A 25,723-nucleotide genomic window follows, 5' to 3' on the forward strand; every position below is an offset into this window, starting at 1 on the left:
TCTCTCTCTCTCAGGGGCTGTGATCACAGTGATTTCTAGAATAGACTCAGAATATACCTAGAGTCATTGTAATTTCATTAGATCCTTAACTCCCAAAATGGCAGTAGAGTGGCTGTCGACGTAAGGAGAATACACTTATTGAGGAAACTCTTAAGGCGATATACGAAGAGAGAAGATATTTAGTATCAGTAGTACTCCGCCAGAAACGCATTTGACACCTTGAATTAACTTGTACAAAATTTTTCATTTCTTTATGTAGAGGACTCATTTTGGCGCAATTTAATAAACATATAAGAAATAAAGAACATTTGTAAAAATGGTATCTCAAGTTGAAAACAACGGCGGTGAAGGATAACATCGTGAGGAAACCAACATTTCCGAGAAATGCGTTTTCGGAGGTGTCCTAACCTGTGACCTAATCTGTATTGGGCTGGCTTTCTCTTCGCGGGTTAGGTTAAGTTAGGTTAGTTTAGTCATTAGTTAGGTTAAGCAGTTCTGAAAAAACCGAACCTGTCAAATTTTAATCTTCAGGTTAGGTAAGCGGACCCTGTGAAAAACGGAATAATGCTAGGGAGATAATGATATCTCAAAAGATTGTCAAAAGTTTATTTCTTTGAAAATTGGGTCGTGTACGTATTAGGTTAAAGACAAATTATAAAAATACAGACAGATCTAAAACTATCGAAAAACATTTTCTATTTAACTCATTTATGAATTTATGAATTTTAATCAAGAAAAACGCGCGAGATTTTATCATGTTTTTCTATGATGTCACAGTGTGCTTTCATACAAAATTCCATAGTTATTTTGTATTTTGACGTTTAGTAAAAAGTAACTGATTTGACTAGTTGGCAATTAGCCTACTCGGCTTGGCTTGATGTCGCGGCTGTCAAAGGTGCGTTCGCGAGGCTAGTAAGAGATTCCACATGTGTCGTTCTATCAAAAATCACAAATCATTTATTCGCTATAATAATAATAATAATAATTTATTTATTAAAGACAACACAGATCTATTTATTTGTTAGTACAATTCACTTAACTTATGTTAGTACCTTATAACTAGAGGGGATTTGACACGCTTTACGCTATTTTTGCGCGTGTATAGTTGGCGCGCAAAAGTTGAGTCAAATGTCAAAGGTCATTACGCTTCGTACATCGCCTTAACTGGAAATAATAAGACACTCTAATCAGCTTACATAAAGTAGGGTGGGTGAACGATTTAATTTTACGGGACAATCTTCTTCTATCGTGTGGGTTGTGAGGTGGATTACCAACCTCATCAACCCGCCAGGGTATTTTATCACTGTATGTACTAGGTTTTGCCGCAGATGGCGTTCTACTTGGCCGGAACAGTGTACTAGTAAACAAATAAAATATAATCATAATCAGCATATATAATATAAGTCCCACTGCAGCGCACAGATTTCCCCCACACCCCGGACACTTCATACAAAACACCTCGTTTTACACAGATACTCCCATACGGTTGAAGACTAAAGTAAGACGGGGGTGAGGTAAACCTATCTCAGCCGCTGGTGGGGAGCGGAGAGTTGCTGTTTTATACGTAGTACCTAGTAGTAGTAGTTCGTGTAGTAGAAGTAAAATCTTAATATCCTCTACAAACATACATAGTAATATTCGTCATGTCCCGGACGGATTGCATTTAAAAAAAAAACATAAAGAAAACGTTACGTCTTTGTTTGACTCATTAATGTGATTTTGAAGAACTTAAATTATGTGTTCAGTGACGCGATATCTATCATAATTATTGTGTTTGTCCTTGTCTATTAGAGTGGGATTTGTTGTAGTGAGTAGTCCTGTCAAAATAAACAGCGTACATGAGTCATGTCAGGGGCCTTTGGCGGTTCAATAGTAACCTTGACACCAGGGTTGATGAGGTTGGTAATCAACCTTACAGCCCACACGATAGAAGAAGAAGAAAATAAACAGCTTGTACACGTCCCGCACCTGCGCACATACCTCCCCTCGATCAACCGGAGTCATCTTCCTTTTTTTAAATTAAACACTTAAGTAAATAAATCTATTTGCGTTCTAAATTTGAAAAGGCAGTGTCGCACAAAATACGCCTCCTTGAATAGAATGTCTGCAAAGATGAAAAAAATGATGACAAAAGAAAAGGTTTTAGAACCCAAACGAGTTTGGTCGTTCGTGTTTTCAAGCATCAAGGATGTCTGCGCGAGGTTCATTAATTCCGGATCGCTGTCTCACAAAGTTTTCTTTGAAATATTTTGAAGACAGAATCGGCCTTTATTAAGGACCTTTCTCTCGTTCCGGCCATTGATATAACATTTAAGTATAAAGTCATATAACATCATCATCATCATCACCAGCCCATTAACGTCCCCACTGCTGGGGCACGGGCCTTCCCTATGGATGGATAGGGAGATCGGGCCTTAAACCACCACGCGGGTCCAGTGCGGATTGGTGGTTATTAACGACTGCTAATGCAGCCGGGACCAACGGCTTAACGTGCCTTCCGAAGCACGGAGGAGCTCGAGATGAAAACTTTTTTTAGTGGTCACCCATCCTATGACCGGCCATTGCGAAAGTTGCTTAACTTCAACAATCGCAGACCGAGCGCGTTTACCGCTGCTCCACCAAGCTCCTTAACATATAAGAGACAACATATAGAGTCATGTTGTTATGTATAACATGTCATGTTGTGTCATGTTGTCATGTGTCATGTTGTGTCATGTCATGTCATGTTGTTATGTTATACATAACAACATAACTCCAGGTGAGAGCATTCAGTGTTTCCCATTTTTCCGGCGAAATAGTTAATGCCATCTGCGGCAAATCTACAATAAGTCACGTCAAAAAAAGACAACATACACACACACACACACACACACACACACACACACACACACACACACACACACACAAGCATACGTTTGTTTTTATATTTTCTTCATTGTTTACTTATAATACGATGTAGGTATACCTCAGACTTTTGGTACCAACAAGTACTTATGGATATGGAGGAGCTTGACCTTCTGACACAGGTGTTTCACACTTACTAGGAGGTCACAACTGCAAATATTATTGGGATTCTCTTAAAATGCATAAATGCTTTTTGCATAACGTTTTTTAGCATAATAGCACTTTCCCATAATCACATCTAAGAATACTGGTTTGTTAGGTATAACTTATTTGTGGACTAATATTTGTTGGCATAAATTTGATTCGCATATAAATAGGTATCCATAATTCTTTTTTTATAGTGTTTTGTCATAATTTTTACAAGGCATAACAGTAGGTTAGGGTGCGGCGGGGGTGGCCCTTGGGCCACCCCTACGCCGCCAGCATGATTATCTTACACACGAAAAGTATACTGAATGATGACCAACAGCATGAAATAGAGTCAAAAAATATAAAAAGTGACAATCATGAACCAAATGCAGCCAAGGAAAAAGTAAGTTTCGGAAATGTTCAAAGTTGTGCCAAAACTTTTCTTATTCGGAGTATAGTTTTTATGCTTATAATAATTATGCTTATATATCATTATTGTCATTATTATGCTTATCGTAGTTATAAGTTTCAAAAATATGCTTAAAAAGTTATGACAAATTAATACTATGCGAAACTAATAATAGGATAAGTAACAGTATGCCATGGTAAATTATTACATAAAATTTTATGAGTAAAAATAGAGAACCAATATTATTATGTACCATCTCTGTTAAAGAAATATTTTTTTTATTTATTTAACATAACTTAACACCACGCCCGTATCCCCGAAGGGGTAGACAGCGGTGTGTACCTAATCCTAATGTAAAAAACCAGCTATATTTAAGTCCCACGTAATTATGGGCGAGAATTCATGAAACTCTGGAAACGACGTGGTATCAATAAATCTATGCTCCGAACACGAATTCAAACTCTTCAACCCAGTAACAATAACAGTAACCCTGACATTACTACTGAGCCGCCAAAGGCTCCTGACATGGCTCATGTAACTATTGTTCAGTCATTATAGGTCATCTGATTGTCCGAAAGTAAGATGATCCGTGGTTCAAAAGGCACGTTAAGCCGTTGGTCCCGGTTACTACTGACTAGTGTAGCTAAGCCGTTTGTCCCGGTTACTACTGACTAGTGTAGCTAAGCCGTTGGTCCCGGTTACTACTGACTAGTGTAGCTAAGCCGTTTGTCCCGGTTACTACTGACTAGTGTAGCTAAGCCGTTTGTCCCGGTTACTACTGACTAGTGTAGCTAAGCCGTTGGTCCCGGTTACTACTGACTAGTGTAGCTAAGCCGTTTGTCCCGGTTACTACTGACTAGTGTAGCTAAGCCGTTGGTCCCGGTTACTACTGACTAGTGTAGCTACTCATCTACACTAGTCAGTAGTAACCGGAACCAACGGCTTAACGTGCCCTTTGAACCAAGGATCATCTTACTTTCGGACAATCAGGTGATCAGCATGTGCTAACAAAACTAGGGATCACTGAGTGATTTTTGTGATATGTCCCCACCGGGATTCGAAATCGGGACTTCAGGATCGCAAGTCAACCACTAGACATAACCACTGAGGTCGTTACAGCGTACGATGGTAAATATATTCACAACAAAGGGATGAAGTGCCCGCAGGCACAAATCAAGCATCGAATCAAAACTTATCCATAATTGAAGTTATCTGGAACTCAATCTTGGAATTATAATCAACGCTTGACTCGTTACCAGCCGATAGTTCTAGAGTAATTAAATTTTGAATGGCACGGAATAACTAAGCTAACAATAAGCAATTAACGTTTATGGTTAACAAAGGGTTAACCAAAGTATAAGTCTTATAACAACGACATACATAAACCGACGACCCGATTACTCTAGCAATAGAGGCAGCCAATCAGCTCGTGACACCGCTCGTGACGTTGTACCGAGTGAGAGCCTTCAGCGCTCCCCATTTGTCCGGCCAAGTAGCTAAAGCCATCTGCGGCAAATCTACAATACTAGTTTAATAAGTCACATCAAAAAAGGAAAAAAAAAGACATACATAAAAACTTAAGTCTTCTTCTATCGTGTGGGTTGTAAGGTGAATTTCCGATCTCATCAACCCTGGCGTCAGGGTTATTATAGAGCCGTCTTAAGCCTTATGGCTCATGTATCGATTACACTCATTTGAGGCAAAGAATAGTTTTTTTTTGATGTGACTTATTGTAGATTTACAGCAGCCTCCGTGGTCTAGCGTTAGGCTCACGATCTGGAGGTCCGGCTTCGATTCCCGATGGGGACATTGTCGAAATCACTTTGTGAGACTGTCCTTTGTTTGGTAAGGACTTTTCAGGCTTGAATCACCTGATTGTCCGAAAAAGTAAGATGATTCCGTGCTTCGGAGGGCACGTTAAGCCGTTGGTCCCGACCACCAACCCGCAGTGGAGCAGCGTGGTGGAGTATGCTCCATACCCCCTCCGGTTGATTGAGGGGAGGCCTGTGCCCGGCAGTGGGACGTATATAGGCTGTTTATGTATATAGATTTGCAGCAGAAGGCATTAATTACTTGGCCGGAAAAATGGGGAGCGCTGAAGGCACTCACTTGGTACTAATAACAGCCGGGACCGACTGAAGTACTTACAATCTGCTTTAATGTTTGATGCCAAGTAAAACGATTCGAATAGGTGTTCCGGAAACCAATAATTGAATTGTTCTAAAAGGTTTGAGTTGAGTCCTTTGTCGATATTCGTCAGTATAATTATTATATAACAAAGTTATAATGATATATTGTATATTACAATTGTATTATAGTGTATTGTAATTCCTGGCGTTTGCCTTTGTACCGGGATCTAAACGCAAGGCATTAATAAATTAGCTGCCTGCTGAATCCAAGGCGCCATGCTGGCATATTTATTATGGATATAACAGCGGTATTGCAGCTTTGAATTGACAAGAAATGAGAAGGCAAAAGAAGGTAGAAGGTTTCCAGAATTTCTGCCCTGACAATACAAGTTATGTTCAACGACCTCCGTGGTCTAGTGGTTAGAGCATTAGGCTCTGGAGGTCCGGGTTCGATTCCCGATGGGGACATTGTCGAAATCACTTTGTGAGACTGTCCTTTGTTTGGTAAGGACTTTTCAGGCTTGAATCACCTGATTGTCCGAAAAAGTAAGATGATTCCGTGCTTCGGAGGGCACGTTAAGCCGTCGGTCCCGGCTATTAGCCGTAAAAACACCTCCACCAACCCGCAGTGGAGCAGCGTGGTGGAGTATGCTCCATACCCCCTCCGGTTGATTGAGGGGAGGCCTGTGCCCAGCAGTGGGACGTATATAGGCAGTTTATGTATTATTATGTTTGTCATTTCCATATCTCGGTACTATGGAGTCCCGGACTTTTGGAAGACGTGCGTGGGGCCAAAGCCAACACGTAGAGGCCCCTTATTATTATTATTATTATTAAAGAAGGTTTGAAATCTCATGGCAGAAACTGCATTACTGTCCTTACGAGTATATACTTACGCCACCGCAAGCTTTAATCACACACGCAGTTTGTCAAAAGAGGTAATATCGTTTATAATAACGTAAGATTTACTTCCAGCAATATTTTCGCCTCATTCGAGCCAGTCCTAATAAAAAGGCGGTCTAGCATACTTCAGTTGCTTAGCCAGGAGATGGCGATAAGTAGAGGGTAAAAAATCACTATGGTACACCGACTTGCTTCTCGATCGGGGTATGCCTGTTCGAAACCCGGTACCGGACTTGCACCAATGAGTTATTAATTTATCATAAGTGCAGTTTTCACTAACACAGTTGGCTCGACCATTACAGACGGCGATACGGCTCACCACCTATCACGTTGGTCTAACAGAAAGCTTGGTGAGGTGTGGATACTTAGTTCATCTTGCGATGGATGTACCTCTGACTACCCTAATTGGGATATAGTCGTGAGATTATTCTATGTGTACAGAGCTTACTAGGAATACAGTTCAAAGTTCTGGGATATTATCTCCTAAATTTAAATATATCAGGAATTACATGTAAATATCTTAAACTCTAGCCACCTTACAAATAAAAAATAAACCAGGGGTGAAGTATTTGACAGCCAAGCAACTCCACTCCAATCTCATCAGTTATCCCGTGATCATGGCACTTGCAACAGTGTCGAAATATCGGGAGTCTCATATTCCTGCTTTAAACGCGGTAAGAACCCGTTATTATGTGTTTTAATTGGATTCAATTTTGCTTGCATGTCAAATACTTAAACTCACGTTCATCCCTGGTTTATTTTTTATTTGTAAGGTGGTAGGAATCGTTAGATCTTACAATTATAAAGATCAGAGAAATAAAATTAAAAACAAAAATGAAAATAACGTAAGACAATATAAAAATAAGTATAATTAATTAATAATTTTATGTTTAGTCTGCTGCTTTTCCTGCACTGCATCTGTGCATAATTCATGGTACAAGGAAATGTTACACCTCATTTGGTTAACACGTTGACAGTCCCCGTACAAAATGTTTTGTCTTCCTTGTAAGTCCCGTATATTACTTCAACCTTTGCCAAGTTACCCGGGATCCAAGTGGCGCACCCGCCCTTAGTGCGTACCTGGTCGTTTTTTAATGACCCATGTATTTATTTATTTGCACACAATAAAACACACACAAGGAACATACAAGTAAGCTCATCACGTAAGCTTATCTCTATGGGACACGGACGTATGGAGCTAGTCCGTCATGACCCATATATGGGTCACTGGACTGTCAACGTGTTAAAAACAATAATTTCACGGTTCGGCTAGACCGCGGTAGAGACAAATTTTATTTACTCTGTCATAATGTGCTTTTGTATTGTGACAGACTTTGCAAGTGTGACGAAATACCGTTCTGGGCCAAAATTATGCTTCGGTTTGTGATTTCGCATAATACAAAAAATTCCTTCTTATTTTGCCTATTGTGTCTAAAAATTTGATTTAAAATCTTATTTTCTTACGTTTGTATGTTTTGGTTTGAGACCCGTGGTAGCCCAGATGGTAAAACGGTTGCCTCTCACTTTGAGGTTGCAGGTTCGAATCCAGCACAGGCCTAAACGATTGTCGAATTTATTTTCAAATTCATGTTTGGATCATAAATAATTATCACGTGCTCAGTGGTGAAGGAAAATATCGTGAGGAAACCCACATTGCCGAGAAATGCATTATTCGGAGGTAAGTGACCTAACCTGTATTGGGCTGGATTTCCCTTCGCGGGTTGGCAGGTCAGACAGGCAGTCGCTTCTGTTAAAAAATCGGACCTGGCAAATCTTCAGGTTAGGTAAGCGAACCTTGTGAAAAATGGGATAATGCTAACTAACCTTAAACTTAAATATTATCATCCTGATATGAAAAGATTTATTCAAAAATTTTAACATATCTTTAAAACCTACATTTTAAATACTTACAATAAATATTTCTTATCTAAATTCGAACTCAAGCCTCCACAATGAACCGCCAAAGGTCTCGGGAAGGAACAGAGCCGAAAACACAAAGGTGCTTTTTGACGTAATAGCTCGAGATAAAGGAAATGTACACAGGAATAAACGACTTGAGTGGTCCCACATAATGCGAGACACGATCGTTTGCGCAATGTCCTGGAATGCGGTCAGAAGAAGTGGTTGGTGCGTGCGAATGATTTACTATCTCCATTACTACGAATTGCCAATTTCTGGGAATAGATGCCGCCTAAGCCGTGGTTGAAGAACGCTTGGTTCTCATTATGGGGTCGCAGGTTTGAATCCTAGCACGGGCCTAAACAAATAATTTTACAATTTAAATTTAAAATTTAAATCTTCAGGTTAGGTAAGTAGGCCCCGTGAAAAGGGGATAATGCTAGAGAAATGATGTTGGGTGATAAACGATAATAGATGAGGACGCCCAACTGGGCACCCTCAGGCCTGTTGTCTTAAACGTTGTACAGTCATGAGCAATATAATGTACCCACTTTAGGACTCTGTCGCACTAACATATTTGACGTTTAGTGAGACTTACAGTTCAATTTGTCAAATAAGTTAATGCGACATGGTACCAAAGTGTATATATATTAATGCTCGTGACTGTACCGGGTGAGAGCCTTCAGCGCTCCCCATTTGTACGGTCAAGCAGTCAATACCATTTGTGGCAAATCACTATAAAACTGCACTTGAGCTAAATTAATAACTCATTGGTGCAAATCCGATAACGGGGTTCGAACCGCCGCTCTCCGTTTGGGAAGCAAGCTGGTGAGACACAGGACCACAGTGACGACAAAATGAAATACTTACAATATTTATCAATAACATTTGTAATTTTTGTTGCTGTTTAGCAATAAGGCCGCCTATTGTGCTTATGTTTTATTCGTATGTTTATGTCCTTTGTATATGTTGTTGTGTAATAAAGTATTATTGATTGATTGATCAACAACCTTGTGCAGAAAAAAATCAACAAAAAGGTGGTTTATATTCCTAAAAGCGGTGTAATAGGAGCTACATTTGCAAGTGTGTTGAAAACGATATTTAATAAATAATTTGTAAAAGTTATCCAAGTTTGTTTGAGTAATAGCCTCCGTAGTCTAGTGGTTAGAGCTTTAGGCTCACGATCTGGAGGTCCGTGTTCGATTCCCGATGGCACATTTTCGAAATCACTTTGTGAGCCAGTCCTTTGTTTGGTAAGGACTTTGAAAGCTTGCGTGAATCTGATTGTCTGAAAAAGTAAAATGATTCCGTGCTTCGGAGGGCCGTAAAAACACCTCCACCAATCCGTAGTATAGCAGCGTGGTGGTATGCTCCATACCACCTCCGGGTGATAGAGAGAAGGCCTGTGCCCAGCAGTGGGACGTATATAGGCTGTGTATGTGCGTATGTTTATGTTATGCAAGTGTGAAACCGCAAACATGACGTGTTTTCGATGTTTGGATTTGGAATTTCGTTTTATAACTTTGCAGAGGAAATGTAGAAACAAATGAACTTCAACTGGTAACAAAGGCGGAGTTAGGGATTGGAGTTTGTTGAAAGTTTTGCTTGGCATCTGTTTCATTGTGATTTTCGTACATACTTTTTTATATGACTTTTTTGTAGATGTCCCGCAAATGGCATTAACTACTTGGCTGGACAAATGGGGAGCGCTGAGGGCTCTCGCCCGGTCTAAAATTTATGAAAAAGTCGGTAGCGATAAGAGCTGAATGAGGAGAATTGCTAACCACGCCGGCGGGGTCGGTTTTGAGGATCGTATATAAATAATGGCATTATGTGGTCCAGTGGACTTGTTGGGTTTACACTATACACCATGAGGACATGTTATAATCACAAAAATGTCTTCATCATTCTTAGTTTGCAAAGAGAAAATTTAAATCGAAAAAAAAAAAATTGACTCGGACGGGACTTGAACCCGCAGCTCTTGTCAAGGCGACACGAGCCGGGAAGGAAGCTAAAAAGCCAAATGCATTCTTTTTTCATTTACCTACTCTATCTATGAAATTGCCGTACTGCAGTACTGACCATTTCAAATCAAAATATTTTTAGTTTGTTTTTTTTTGTTTTGGTTTTCCCCGAAGGCTATAATAGCAAAGGGAACTATACCCATACAGCCATGTCTTACGTATTTTTTACTTGATGATTAATGAAATGATGATGAAACCTATGCCCCCACCCTCGGAGTAGACTCCTACTCCGAACCCCAAACGAATTAACTCAAAAGTCCGCATAAACTTTCGAGTTATGAAGCGGCTTCCTGCCACGAAGCGGAAATAGGCAGATACACTTTGTTTATTGAATACCCCGATATAATAACATTCGCGAATGTCTTCCGACTAACTTAATGCGATCATTAACCACAAAACACCACTTCGTATTAATTATTTAGGTTATTCAATGAAGAAAGCAACTGGCCTGTTCCCGTTTCCCGCCAAAAAGCCTATTTTTAGTTTGGCTAAGAACTCCAATTTCAAATTTTATTTAAAAAACATGGAATTCTTTTCCAAAGGTAGTCATTTGTTTATTGATCAGTGTTACATTTTTTATCGCATTTCAATCTTTTTCGTGGTTATGGATACGTTAAAGTTAAGTCCAGCACAGAAGGAGCAATTTGTAATGACTTACTCATCTAATAATCGACAAATGGATTGTGACTTTTCCATCATGATGAAAATTAAAAAAAAAAAACAACGGATATTGAGCCTTTTTTACTGGGCTATTAAATCGATATCATCTTTGAAAACAGCTTTTACGCGGTATCGTAAAACCCCTTTTATGCCGTCATGAAATCTAGTAAAGTGCAGAAAAATACATTTTTTATAACTTCGAAACTCCAACAAGGTAAGAAGTAAGTATACTTAAATCAAAGCTTGATGAACGGATTATAACATGGCCAATCAGCTCGCGACACCAAATATTTTAATTACATAAAGATAGATCTAAAGGTGACAAAATAACGTTTTCTTTTTTTCTATTTAACTTATTTATGAATTTAAATAAAGAAAAATTTAATAATAAGTACAACATTTTGTCACGTTTTTCTTTGACGTCTCAGGTTGCCTTTTCATACAAATTCTATAGTAATTTAGTGTTTTGCCGTTTAGTAAAATGTAACTGATTTGACTATTGAGACGTACCCCGCGTTACAATATTTATTATCGACTATCCACTGCCCGCGACTTTGTCTATGTGCGTTTTTTTTACTTCCTTGAAGGTTTTATTAAAAAAAATAACCAGATTGTCCGAAAGTAAGATGGTGTTTATAACATTCCCGAGAATACACACAATTAATTGATCTGAACTTTTTTTATCGCTCCCAGCATTTTGCCACAAAAAAAAAAACAAAATCTTCCTCCAACCACAACCTAATTATGTGACATTGTAAATATAGAATTTATTAGCGTGATCCGGCAATGAACCCTTGACCTCTTGGTCGAGATTTCTTTACATTACTCTGGGGGTTGCTTCATAATACTTGGAAAAATTTCCACACTTTATTAGGTCAACTTAAGGGTTTAGTACGATCTACTCTGAACGGGCGTGCGTGCACGAAACGATTGATGGATGTGGGATCACGAGATCGAAGCAATTAGAATTCCATACTTTTTCAGAAATCTTTTTCGTAAGTCTAAAATACAAAAAATACTTTTGTATGCGGTATCTTACGTAGAGTAATGATAAAATTGCAACCTATCACATTAAATATGCATTGTCGGTGAAGTGGCTATAGAATTTGAGAAGCAGTAGAGTTATCGTAGTTATGGGTGAATATCAAAGAGGAACAATTTACCTCGTAGCTAGAACTATTTTTTTCACGTCGGAACCCAATTTTGCACGAAAAAATAATATGAAAGTTCGCCACCGAACTTGGCACATTTTGATATTCATCCTTATCTGTTTGCAGTAGTAGTACTTAGTAGTAAAAGAGAGCGGGGTTGAACCGGCGACAGCGGTTCTCATACAAAATGCGCGTTAGGGCCTTTCCAACTCCCTCAATCAGCGCTTATCGCTATCGACCATATATCGATCACTAGGGTCGATTAATTCTTTCAAATATTTTTCCTCTCAGACGACGCCCTGAGCCGAGGTTCGCGCCCAACTGGGCACCCTCAGGCCTGTTGTCTTAAACGTTGTACCGGGTGAGAGCCTTCAGTGCTCCCCATTTGTCCGGCCAAGTAGTTAATGCTATCTGCGACAATAAGTCACGTCAAAAAAGGCTTTTCCAACCTGTTTCTTCTATTCTATGATTTCTGTTTCTTAAATCATCTAGAACAGACGTATATGGCCAATGGACGTCTGTAAAAGTTACGTAATTTTCTGGAGTTACACTCATTAGGGTGTGAATAAAAGCTTTTGTGCATTTAACTTTAAATTCAATTTCGGACTTTGTCTGACACCTGTCTAAATTAAGAGATCAAAGAGAGGTCTGTCTGACTTGTTTATACAACAGAATGTGATCAAAAGGCTCGGAAATACAAATCACCTGCTGATTTTTTTTGTAAGGCTTTTGTATGAATATTGTGCGGTCTACACGCTAGTCCGCGTTTGAAAATCATAGTCATATATTTATAGTTTAACATAGTCTATCTTTAAAAGACTCTAAAGGACCGTGACCGTAACTGCATGAGAGATACCCTCACTCTTTAGCGGCTTACGACCACGTAAGACCCTTGGGGTGAAGAAGGTAGAAGCTTGAAGGTAAAGGGCCCCCCCGGCGCCCCCTATTGGTACGACCAAGTAGTTAATGCCAACTGCGACAAATCATCATAATCCTCCTGCCTTTATTCCATATTAAAATATCACATTGTGATACTATGAGAACCACCTTAACACCCTGAACGTAGTATTATTCCTTATTCTATGCCCTGAAGTCAGACGTGGAAATGTTGTATTCTTGAAAGTAGGTTTCTATTCGGAATGCTTTCTCACATGGATGACTTATACTTCAAAGGATATCGTGTGACGTATTCAAAGAATCTTTAATACCGTTCAGGTGTCAGATTCTATTAAAGCGCGCGCGATTTTATAAGCTTAAAGAGTACCCTAGACGTAAATATTTGAACGTGTTCCTGAAGGATTTTCTGTTACTATGGCTTGGGTTTCACAGAAAATACAGGGTGGTAGTGACATCGTAACGAACACTGAGGAGGATGATGATTCAGACCATGATTCTGAGTTAATATCAAGTGTAATTTTCCGTCGAAAAATTCATATTTTTTTTTAGGTTTTTAAAATTATTTTATATTGAAAATTCTACTTGATATTAACTCAGAATAATAAAACACTTTCCTTCATTCCTCTACATTCATCAACCGTTTCATGCGGCCTCCGGTTCAAAGTAGATCGCACTAAACCTTTTCTAAGCACATCCCCAATTTGGACAATGTGCGTCCTTGTAACTTTCGCCTAACATGTCGCTTTCCTAATCCTATTATCATTCATCTATTCTACGTGTCCAAACCAACTTTACCTAACAACTTTATTATTATATTACATCACATCTAATATTTCATTGTGTATGTTTGTATATATGTGTGTATGCACGTTTAGTACAACCTAAATTTTAAACCACTTGTCAGAATTGAACAAATGAGTTGTCACTAGAAGCGTCTTAATAGGGTAGTTTCCAACTAGTCAAAGATTTTACTTTCAAGATTTTGGATACAGAAGACAAGGCTTAGGCCTAATATGGATTTTAAATGGGAGAGATTCAAAACTGAAGACAAGGCACTGGCCTAAATTGGATATTGAAAAGTGAAGACAAGGCTTAGGCATATTTTGATTGTAATTTTCGAATATTAAATTACTTAAGTCAAGGCTGTATGGTCCTCAGATCGATGCCTGCCTTATATATATATTTTGACGTGACGTATTGTAGATTTGCCGCAGATGGCATTAACTACTTGGCCGGACAAATGGGGAGCGCTGAAGGCTCTCACCCGATACAACGTTTAAGACAACAGCCTGAGGGTGCCCAGTTGGGCGTGAACCTCGGCTCAGGCGTCGTCTGAGAGGAAAAATAGTTATATATAGTTAGTTGTATATATATATATATATATATATATATAAGGCAGGCATCGATCTGAGGACCATACAGCCTTGACTTAAGTCGCCACCTTACACTATATATACGTGTACCATCTTTATATGTATTTATTTCTAGAAATTCGTAAAAACATGTATCATTTTACACAATAAAACCGAAAAAATAAGTCATGTTAAACCACTTGACACAAATTCGTTATAGTTTATCGTTTGTGTCAATTGATATAAGTTACGTTTCTTTACTTTTTAAAGAAAATAAATAGAATTTTGCCTTTCTACAACTTTATGAAATAAACTTTCTTCCAAGACATTTTGTTTTTTGTAGAATAAGACTGTAAAATTATTAATTGAAATATGATATATCAACGATGACTTTTGTATAGTTATGTGTGTAAAAAGGTATAACTAGACTTGTATCAATTTACACAGTATAAAAGTTGGTGTCAACTGATACATGTAATTAATTTATTTTGATCCTCTACCATTTCTGTTTAGGTTCTAAATATAACTAAATATTAGAAAAGAAACCTTCCATCATCACCTATCGACACATCTAACTTCTGTTCCATTATTCCTTATAAGTCGCGAGCTAGAATGTTTTTAACTTTAAACTCGATTTTCTCAAAACTTGAATTTTGGACTTGTATTACTTTTCACCGACGGTACAGAATTATCAGCTAAGTGTGAGTAATACATAAATTATGAATGAAGTCAGGTTTCCTCGTATGACCCACTGGCACTGCCCGCTACTTTCGCTCGCTACTCCAGCAGCGTGGGTGCAAGGTCATGAGCGATAGCGGTTGTCAATAAGTTACTTTCCAGGCATCTCACTTTCCTCAAAAAAAATAAAAAATAATACATGCCCCCTCAATCAACCAGAGGGGGTATGGATCTGCTCTACTGCGGTCAAATATAATAAATACTCTAATAAAATAAATCTTTAGAAGCGTGCGTTTCGGAGATGTGTTACCTAATTAATTTGGACTTGTATAATTGTTTAACTGTTTGACTTTGTAATAGTATGACGGCGTATGTGCCTATTAATAATCATCGTCATCAATTTAAGAGCCACGCTCTTGTCGGTGCAACATTCTCCATGCTACTTTTTTAGGGAAAAATAGGGCAGTGGTTTCCCTCTTGCCTTCCGCCCCGCAGTACTCTGTCTTAACGTAGAACCCTTGCCCAGGGATACGGGTGAAGACCTCAACGGTTGAAGAGGCGAAGATGGGAGCCATCGGTACGGCAACGCAGGACGGAAGGGGCAAGTCGCAGGGACTGTAACCTGGAACCTGACAGAGGGCAGCAGTAACTGTCAGTACTATTCAATGGCGGAGGACACATTGAGTCCTAGTATGGCTTTGTAATAAACTACTCTGGGCGCCATCCCACTTTCTATTAACAATAAGCATGTTAAATGTTTTTCATGTAACTTTTGTACCTATGGCTGCATAGTAATGGGGATGCGTATCCAATAGCGAGGTCTCCAGAGACTTGCAGTCTATTGCCTCTTAAGTTTTGTAGACATAAGACATGCGATTTGAAACTTTCGGGGGCGGTTTTAACCCTCGGGAAAAAACCTGTATTAGGCTGGTTTTCCCTTTGTCGGTTGGAAGGTCAGACAAGCTTCTGGAAAATTCCGTACCTGTCATATCTTCATTAAAAAAAAATAGCGCTACATGGAGACGATTGTGAAGTCCTTTTAAGCCCCGCTACCTCCTGCACCTTACGTCACACGAGTTAAACAGCGCATGCGCGAAACGACGATAAATGTAAATGATTCACCTCGGTCACTGCTTTCTACACTTCTTTGAATGTAAATTTTGTCTTTAACCTGTTGTAGACAGTTCACGGTTGAGGTATTTTAAAAAGTAATTAATGAGATAAAATTCAATTTTTAGTTCTTTTAAAGTTAGGTCAATTGATTTTTGACTTCCTATACCAGCTATAGAGATATAGGTCATACATAGAGACATAGAATAAGGAATAATACTACGTATAGAACGGCAACTCTCCGCTCCCCACCAGCGTCTGAGCTAGGTTTACCTCACCCCCCTCGAACATAGTTTAGACTTGAATCGTGAAGGCTGCGCGCGGACCGTTGTTTTTATTTGTTTATCAGTTTAGTTTACATGTTCGAATTTTGAAATTGGACGCCGATGTTCTTTTGTCTGATTCGATTTCATCTCTAACATAATTATTAGCGGTGAGTGTGGGTCTCGGTGTTGGCGATGATTCTCACGTTGTTTTAGTAAAGAATAATACACCTGGAGAATATTGTTGACGGCATTTTTATTACCTATATTACTTATATATACATTTTAACACACGATACCCGTCCTAAAGCATATCACTTAGTTTGCTGGAGAAGAAGGAAAAGTATTATCATAGATAATCACTAATCAACAAAAATAATATAATCACTAATCACTCAAAAAAGAGCCACGCTCTTGTAGGTGTAGTATTCTCCATGCTACTTATTAAGGAAAAAATTGGGCAATGGTTTCCCTCTCGCCTTCCGCCCCGCAGTAATCTGTGACGCGAGTTTGATGGCGCCCAGAGTAATATACCTAGTTTATTGAGCACAATGGACACAAGATACAGAAATAAGGACAACAGGCCTTTGCGCATGCAGCAATTTCTTCCAGCCAACCCTTGGGCATAGCATAAGGAATACTACGTACTACACAACGGCAACTCTCCGCTCCCCACCAGCATCTGAGATAGGTTTATCTCACCCACCCTCGAACATAGTTTAGACTTAAATCGTATGGCGCCAGACGTCATACACACAGATGCGCGTGTACGATAACGTCAATGTGTGCTGTCTGTATAAAACGGGGTTGTTGAATGAAGTGTGTGGTGTGTGCTTTGGGTACAGGAAATTCATACTTAAAATATTTTATTTTGTTCGGGATACCGAGAGTGAGCAGTAATTTTTGGTGGGTATTTGTATCACATTTCATAATTATATTTGTATGTATGTAGGTAGATGTCATGAGGCAGTTCGGAAATATACAGGGTGTTAGTGACATCGTAACGAATACTCAGAGGGATGATTCAGACCATGATTCTGAGTTAATATCAAGTGGAATTTTCCGTCGCAAAATTCATGTTATTTTTTTAGTCTTTTTAAATTATTTTCAATTCTATACTTTTGCGATGGAAAATTCCACTTGATATTAACTCAGAATAATCAGCTGAATCATCCCTCTCAGTATTCGTTACGATGTCACTTACACCCCATACAAGTACATACAGTAGCCATACAAGTAGGTATGGGTGTTAGTGACACTGTAACGAATACTGAAGGGGATGATTCAGACCATGATTCTGAGTCGATATCAAGTGGAATTTCCTGTCGGAGAAGTCATGAAAATATTAGAGCTTTTTTAAATTATTTTCCGTTCCATACTTTTGCGACGGAAAATTCCACTTGATATCAACTCAGAATCATGGCCTGAATCATCCCTTAAAGTTTTCGTTACGATGTCACTAACACCCTGTATATGGTATCGACCACACGCCGTTTTTTATTTAACAGTGGCGATCGAGGATAAAAAAGTGTTATTACGCGTTACATTATGTCGGTGGGACGATTAGGGGAATTCGATGTGCAAAATGGTTGTTGGCAGTCGTATTGTGATCGGTTGGACATGTTTTTCATCACAAATGATATCGCCGGGGAAAAGAAAGTGCCCACATTGATAACGGTTGTGGGTGAGGCGGCGTATGAATTAATGTGTAATTTATGTAGTCCTAAGAAACCGTCTACCATGAAATACGAAGAAATCGTAGACGTGATGAAGACTTATTTGCAGCCGAAACCGTCGATGTTGGCAGAAAGATATAAATTTCGATTATACCGACAGTTAGAAGGTCAAACGATTGCGCAATTTGTTCAACAATTGAAGAAGCTTTCACGTTTTTGTCATTGGACATTACAAACAAGTTCCCAAACACTTCATACTTGCAACGACAACTTACAACAATTATCAACAAAGTACCGATGTATTAAATTACAATTTCTGCATCATTATACAGTCACTAATTCAGTAATTTATAGCATGCGAGCAAAATCGCGGCAACACTTAGGTAGTTACATAGTAAATAGTAATTTATTCAAGTGGGAAATTTACGTTCTACGCATGATCAGACTATGTATAATAAAACTGAATGTTTCACGGAGACGTTTTAAAATTGGATAACAACCTCGTTTATGGAGAGGGGGGAATCGCGCGATAAATTTAATCATACGGCGAAGTATACGAGTGTTTACGCAAAAATGTTTTAGGTGCGCGTTTGTTGGAAATATAACGATGCGCTGCGCAATATGTCACTTCAGCGGTACCCTTTTCTCCGGCCAAATAGTGAGTGCAAATCGAGGCAAATCTACAATTTAGTATTACGATAAAAATATTGAGGAGCTCGGTGGCGCAGCGGTAAACGCGCTCGGTCTGCGATTGTTGAAGTTAAGCAACTTTCGCAAAGGCCGGTCATAGGATGGGTGACCACAAAAAAAAAAGTTTTCATCTCGAGCTCCTCCGTGCTTCGGAAGGCGCGTTAAGCCGTTGGTCCCGGCTGCATTAGCAGTCGTTAATAACCACCAATCCGCACTGGGCCCGCGTGGTGGTTTAAGGCCCGATCTCCCTATCCATCCATAGGGAAGGCCCGTGCCCCAGCAGTGGGGACGTTAATGGGCTGGTGATGATGAGGCCTCATACGTGTTTAAGACGATTCATGACTATCAATGTCACAGGGTCATGCATTTATTTTCATGGCTATGCAAGCCAATTTTGGAGCGGCAAATTCTACCGTTGGAGTGCTTTCGGCTTGGTGTCGTTTCATTCTCCTACGTATCAGAGTCTGGGACCAGGTGTTGTCGTCAGCTTGACGCCCATCAAGCACGCGCTTTCTCCACACATCTCGATCATCGGCGAGCTTCTGCCATACCATGTGGTCTATACCAAAAGAGCCCATGCCTCTCTTAGCGCAGTTTTTGAATTGTAGCACCGGTCTCTCAACGTCTCTCTTTCCGTGTGCTATGGCGCCAAGTAAGACACAAAAGCAAGTAAGACGATAAAAACAATCATGACGTTTAACATGTTGGAAACGGCCTCCGTGGTCTAGTGGTTGAGCGTTGGGCTCGCGATCAGGAGCCTAACGGTCAACCACTCAATCTTGGTGTCAGGGTTTATAGAGCCACCAAAGGCCGACTTGACACATGTACTCGTAACGACAACATACTTACATCAGTAAGTAGTAACCGCGACCAACGGCTTAACGTGCCCTCCGAAGCACGGATCATCTTACTTTCGGACAATCAGGTGATCAGCCTGTAATATCCTAACCAAACTAGGGATCACTAAGTGATTCTTGTGACAAGTCCCCACCGGGATTCGAACCCGGACCTCTATATAGTGAGCCTAACGCTCTAACCACTAGACCACGGAGGCTGTCAAAAAAAGTCCGCCATATATAATAAATAAATAAAAATAAGTTTATTCAACCTCAAATATTTTTACAAAATTGATTAATCTAATTCAACACATTATCAGTTATGGGAGAAATGGAGGAGCCTCAGCATTGCTGCTGCTTTTCAGTCACCCCCTGTACTCACAGAGTCGCTACATAAAATGCTCATTTTATGAAAACAACAACACAAAAATATAACCTAATATATGTATACTTACCGCAATTTGATCGACCAACTATATCTATAATGGTTGAGCCAACTGTGTTAGCAAATAAGTCTATCTACCGCAATAAGAATTACAAAGGTTTATGATTATGAATGTATCTTTAACAGAAAAGTACAGTTTCATTCGATAAACAATAAGAGATAAATACGTTGTGGTCATAGAACAGATACCTAAAGTCGATTTTATGTTGCGGTTAAGTAAGAAATAAGTTGGAACATCGTTCGCTTGAGGTTAGACAAACTTAGCACTTAAGTCGGAACATAACTGACAAAGTTGAGCTTGACTTAAAGAACCAAATGATATACAAACAGTATGGCAACTTACTTTCGGGACTGCGAGTATGGAAAAATAATTCGTTCCAATGGTTATTTTTCCGAGCATTATCGTTTCTCCAACTCAACATCAAAATTATGTAGTGAACTTATATTGGGACATGATACTACATAAGGTAAGAAGATACCATGATAGGTGCCATTTGCCATGTATTTGTTAAGAGTCTGTTTTGTAATTATTTCTTTGGTACAATAACGTGTATTTGTATTGTAAGATAAGGTAAACATGTCAATACTACAATTGCATGCCTTGTTGGTAGAATACACACGGACCTACCTTATTTAAGTATCTCCTTAACACTTTCAAGGATAGAACGTCGAATGACGTTTCGATTCCAAGGTGTCGTACTACCTATTATGAACCATCAATGTCCCATGGTCTCTGTCCGTGAAAGGGTTAATATGCAACTGTGTCTGTGTAAAGAATAAATAAAACTAAAAGTGTAAATAAAAAAGTCTGATACTGATTTTGAATACAATGTTGCTATTTGGTGACTTGTAAACCTGTTCAAGATTAAAGTCATACATAAAATTTTGACTACACCCACCTTTTTGCTAATAATAAGAAAAAAATGATGTTTTTGTACTTTATGTGGTTATAGCTGCAGTAAGTTATAAATATAATATATAAGCTCTCAGACCGTTTGTATATCTTTCATTAAGTAACTTAAGTGTCCATTTTGGTCGTTTGGTGGTATGTAAATTATTGTTAAATGCAGTGGAAGACATTTAAATGTATATACAGGGTGTTAGTGACATCGTAGAGAAAACTTCGAGGGATGATTCAGACCATGATTCTGAGTTGACATCATGTGGACTTTCCGTCACAAAAGTACGGAACTGAAAATAATATTTTCATCATTAGCCGACAGGAAATTCCACTTGATTTCAACTCAGAATCGTTGTCCGAATCATCTCCCTCAGTATTCGTTACGGTGTCACTAACACCCATACGTACTTGTATGGCTTCTATACGTAAGCTTATACGGGGTGTAAGTGATGTAACGAATACTAAGAGGGATGATTCAGATCACTATTCTGAGTTAATATCAAGTGGAATTTTCCATCACAAAAAATACACTTGATAAAACAGAATCATGGTCTGAATCATGCCCCTCAGTATTCGTTACGATGCCATTATCACCCTGTATAATATTATGTAGAGAAGTGATGTTTGCTTGCTTTAAAATAAGTACTTAATGGTGTTGTGTAGTTGTTGATTATGTCAATATAATCCTTTATGAAGTAAGTAATAACTTACATTCTCACACTAATAGCACACCCCGGACACTTCATACAAAACACCTCGTTTTACACAGACACTACACATTGACATTAACGTATACGCGCATCTGTGTGAGTGACGTCTGACGCCCATACGATTTAAAACTAAAGTAAGACCGGGAGGGTGAGGTAAACCTAGCTCAGCCGCTGGTGGGGAGCGGAGAGTTTCCGTTCTATACGAAGTATTATATCCTTTTCTATGATACTAGGTAAGAATATAGGATACTTTTTATCCCGGAAATTACTCCCTATAGGGATGAAACGAGAATTGATTTCACAGAACAATAATAGCGTGTGCGTTTCGAGGTTTTGTTGAAGAAAATCAGATGAGAATGTAATATTATGCTTACGAATTACGACGTTTTCACTTTATCAGCAATAAGGCCACTTGTTGTGCCTTTCTGTATTTGTTATCCTTATCTCAATAAAGTGTTTTATCTATCTATCTATCTATTTAATACAATACTTTCCCTTCTCTTCTCCAGCAAGACTAAGTAATCTGCATTATCATCATCATCATCATCATTGACCTTATACGTCTGTTTCAGACGTATTATCAATCTGCATAAGGACAACGTGTATCGTGTGCTTAAATTCTCCCGTTTTTCACAGGGTCCTCTTATCTAACCTAAATACTTGACAGGTCCGGTTTTTTACAAAAGCGTCTGCCAGTCTGACCTTCCAACCCGCGAAGGGAAACCGAGCGTCACTATAAGGTAACGATATATACTTATTACATGGGACGTACAAAGCTGGCGAGGAGAGGATATATACTATAGACCTCTGCTTACCCCTTTGGGAATACAGGCGTGATGCGTCCAACAACCATCCTTTCCCTCATTAACGAGCGTCCTTAGTTTACTCAGTTGTAAAGGTGTTAAGTGTGGAGAATGTTTTAGAAATCGCGTCTCTAAGAGTTGTGGTGAGTTGGTTTAGCATAGTGACCTTAAATATCCGGTTCGGTTACTAATAGCTAGTCAAATATGAAGTGTGAGGTCTTACAATGGCGTAGATCACGGATTATAGAAACAGGGGAGATATGACTTCAGCTTTAAACTATGTGACTTCGTCTGAAGTGGCAGGACCATACATATAAAAACTCACTGAATATAAAGAAAGAAAGAAAATATTTATTCGGCAAAAAATACATAATTACATATTGGTAGTTAGTTATTAACAATTTGACCCCGCCGGCGTGGTCGACGATTACCCTCAATCAGCGCTTATAGCTATCGACCCACCAGGGTCGATTAATTCTTTCAAATATTTTTCCTCTCAGACGACGCCCTGAGCCGAGGTTCGCGCCCTACTGGGCACCCACAGGACTGTTGTCTTAAACGTTGTACCGGGTGAGCCTTCAGCGCTCCCCATTTGTCCCCCCCTCTCCCAAAATAAACCACCAAGACATTTTTTTGTGGACCGCTACATAGATTTACTTGCTGTTCATTGCGTAGTAACACAATCGCTGATTGAAGTTGCGCGATACCAAAGAAGCAATGATTAATGTGGAAACAATACATTCGATGCCTCATATAATATTATCGTTTTTGACATATTGAAGTCCCACCGGCTATGCTCGCATGATAATATATCTCTATAATAAGTACTCTGTGATAGTTACACAAACTATTATTGTTTTAGGCGGCTTAAGAATTTTGTAAGAGAAGTGAAGCCAATTGAGAATTTTGATTTATAAACTTTTTACCTGCAGTGTCTCATCTGAAGTGTAATACTCGAACTTACCTGAAAAATAAAAATTAACAATTAGAATTTATTTTAATCTACACATATATATTAGTGCTAATTCCTGCAGACGCCATTTAATTTTATTTTAAGTCATACCTGTCATTTTCTTATCCGCTGAAAAAGAAAGGGACGGGTAATGGACAGGCGTCAATTTAAGCAGAAATCTAAAACAACCGTTTAAAAATTTTACACCATATCTTTATACGCGGAGGAGCTCGGTGGCGCAGCGGTAAACGCGCTCGGTCTGCGATTGTTGAAGTTAAGCAACTTTCGCAAAGGCCGGTCATAGGATGGGTGACCACAAAAAAAAGTTTTCATCTCGAGCTCCTCCGTGCTTCGGAAGGCACGTTAAGCCGTTGGTCCCGGCTGCATTAGCAGTCGTTAATAACCACCAATCCGCACTGGGCCCGCGTGGTGGTTTAAGGCCCGATCTCCCTATCCATCCATAGGGAAGGCCCGTGCCCCAGCAGTGGGGACGTTAATGGGCTGGTGATGATCATCAATACGCAAGAAATATGAGAAAAATAATTTAAAAATACTACTACAAAAAGATAGTGTGTGTCTTAAATTTATATTTCCGTGCGGACCGAAGCCGCCGTATCAGTCAGTGCCTTTGACGTGACTTATTGTAGATTTGCATAATGCATTCACTACTTGGCCGGACAAAAGGGGAGCACTGAAGGCTCTCACCCGGTACGGTAAATTTAAGACAACATGCTTCAGGGTATCCAGTTCGCGAACCTCGGCTCAGGGCGTCGTCTGATATTATGTGAAAGAGTATGAAAAGAGTTAATCGACCCTAGTGGTCAGAAGGGAAGGGCTGAATGAGGGAAATTCGCCGGCTGGGTCGGTATCGGGGTCTTGAAAGGTTTGTTGTCGCGAGCTGATTAACCACCTCTATGGAGATAGAGTAATCGGGTCGTCAGTACCGTATATTACGTCCTTCAGGCGCTGATATTTTTCCGTAAGTACCGTCCTTAAGAGGGATGTATTCGGAAGTCGCAATTACCGAGGGATTTGGCTGGTGCGGTGCAGAATCGAAAAAGCCTTTAGAAGCTAATTTGAGCCATTGATTGGACAATGGTTGGAGCATCTAGGTTAATGTGAAACTACTGGTCTTTCGTGGCTTTTCAGCTGAAATTATTTACTATGGATTTCGCCTGAGCGAAAAATACCCCTGCTCATGAGCCTATTAAGCGAATCTTCTCTCAAATAAACGCAATGTCAAACAGCTTTTGGAGTCTCATCCTCAATTTTGAACGTATCGAAAACCGATATTGAGTCGGCTCCCTATCGTTTTTAACTGTGAATTCAAATGTCTATTTAGATTGAGACTTATTAAATTTCAGAGCTTTTCAAAGCTGCTTTTTAAGGCTGGTTTAAGATTTTCTCTAAAATTTGTGATTTGTGACTTGATTCATGTACTTACACAATCTCGGTCGTCGATAATCGCTGAGTCATAATAGAAGATTGTGTATAATTTGTTTTATTTAATCTTCTTCTATCGTGTGGGTTTTGAGGCGAATTATTTTAGTTTTATTTAATTTATTTTTAGTTTTGTTTAATTCATATTCATTTATTGCATTTTTAGTTTTATTTAAATTTAATTTTATTTTGTTTGTTTAGTCTATTTCTGTACTGCTACTGTTTTGTTTACGGTGCAAATATTTATTAGTCACGCTTTCTGCTTAAATTAATGCGAACATCTGACGGCGATCCCTTGGAAACATCTGTTACCAAACAATCTTGAGTTGATCTATCATCGTCTCCATGGCGTGATTCCGTTTTTCACAGGGTCCGCTTATCTAACCTGAAGATTTTACAGGTCTGGTTTTACAGAAGCGACTGGTTGTTTGAAATTCCAACCGGCGAAGGGAAAATTATCCCAATACTTACACGTTAGGTCACATAACTCTGAAACGCATTTCTCTGAAATGTTGGTTTCTTCACGTAGTTTTCCTTCAATGCTGAGCACATGATAAACATTTAAGATCCAAACATGAATTGAAAAATCATTGGTTTAGGTCCGTGTTGGGATTCGAAACTGCGACCTAATAACTTATACAACATTGAACGATTTTATCTAGTTTTTATATTGACTTATGTATGTAATTTTGTCTTGGCAAAATATGCGTATTTACCATTACGACCGATATTTTCTCTGCTATAACAAGTGAAAGCTCAGTG

General features: G+C 39.1%; 1 protein-coding gene across 1 annotated transcript in view; it reads right to left on the reverse strand.

Moving 5' to 3' along the window:
* LOC126377090 (uncharacterized) overlaps positions 1-25,723 on the reverse strand; it is a 101,331-nt gene that overhangs the window by 31,601 nt on the left and 44,007 nt on the right. The gene's annotated exons all lie outside the window — the stretch shown is intronic.

This window comes from Pectinophora gossypiella, chromosome 22 (assembly GCF_024362695.1).
Source record: "Pectinophora gossypiella chromosome 22, ilPecGoss1.1, whole genome shotgun sequence".
Lineage (NCBI taxonomy): Eukaryota > Metazoa > Arthropoda > Insecta > Lepidoptera > Gelechiidae > Pectinophora > Pectinophora gossypiella.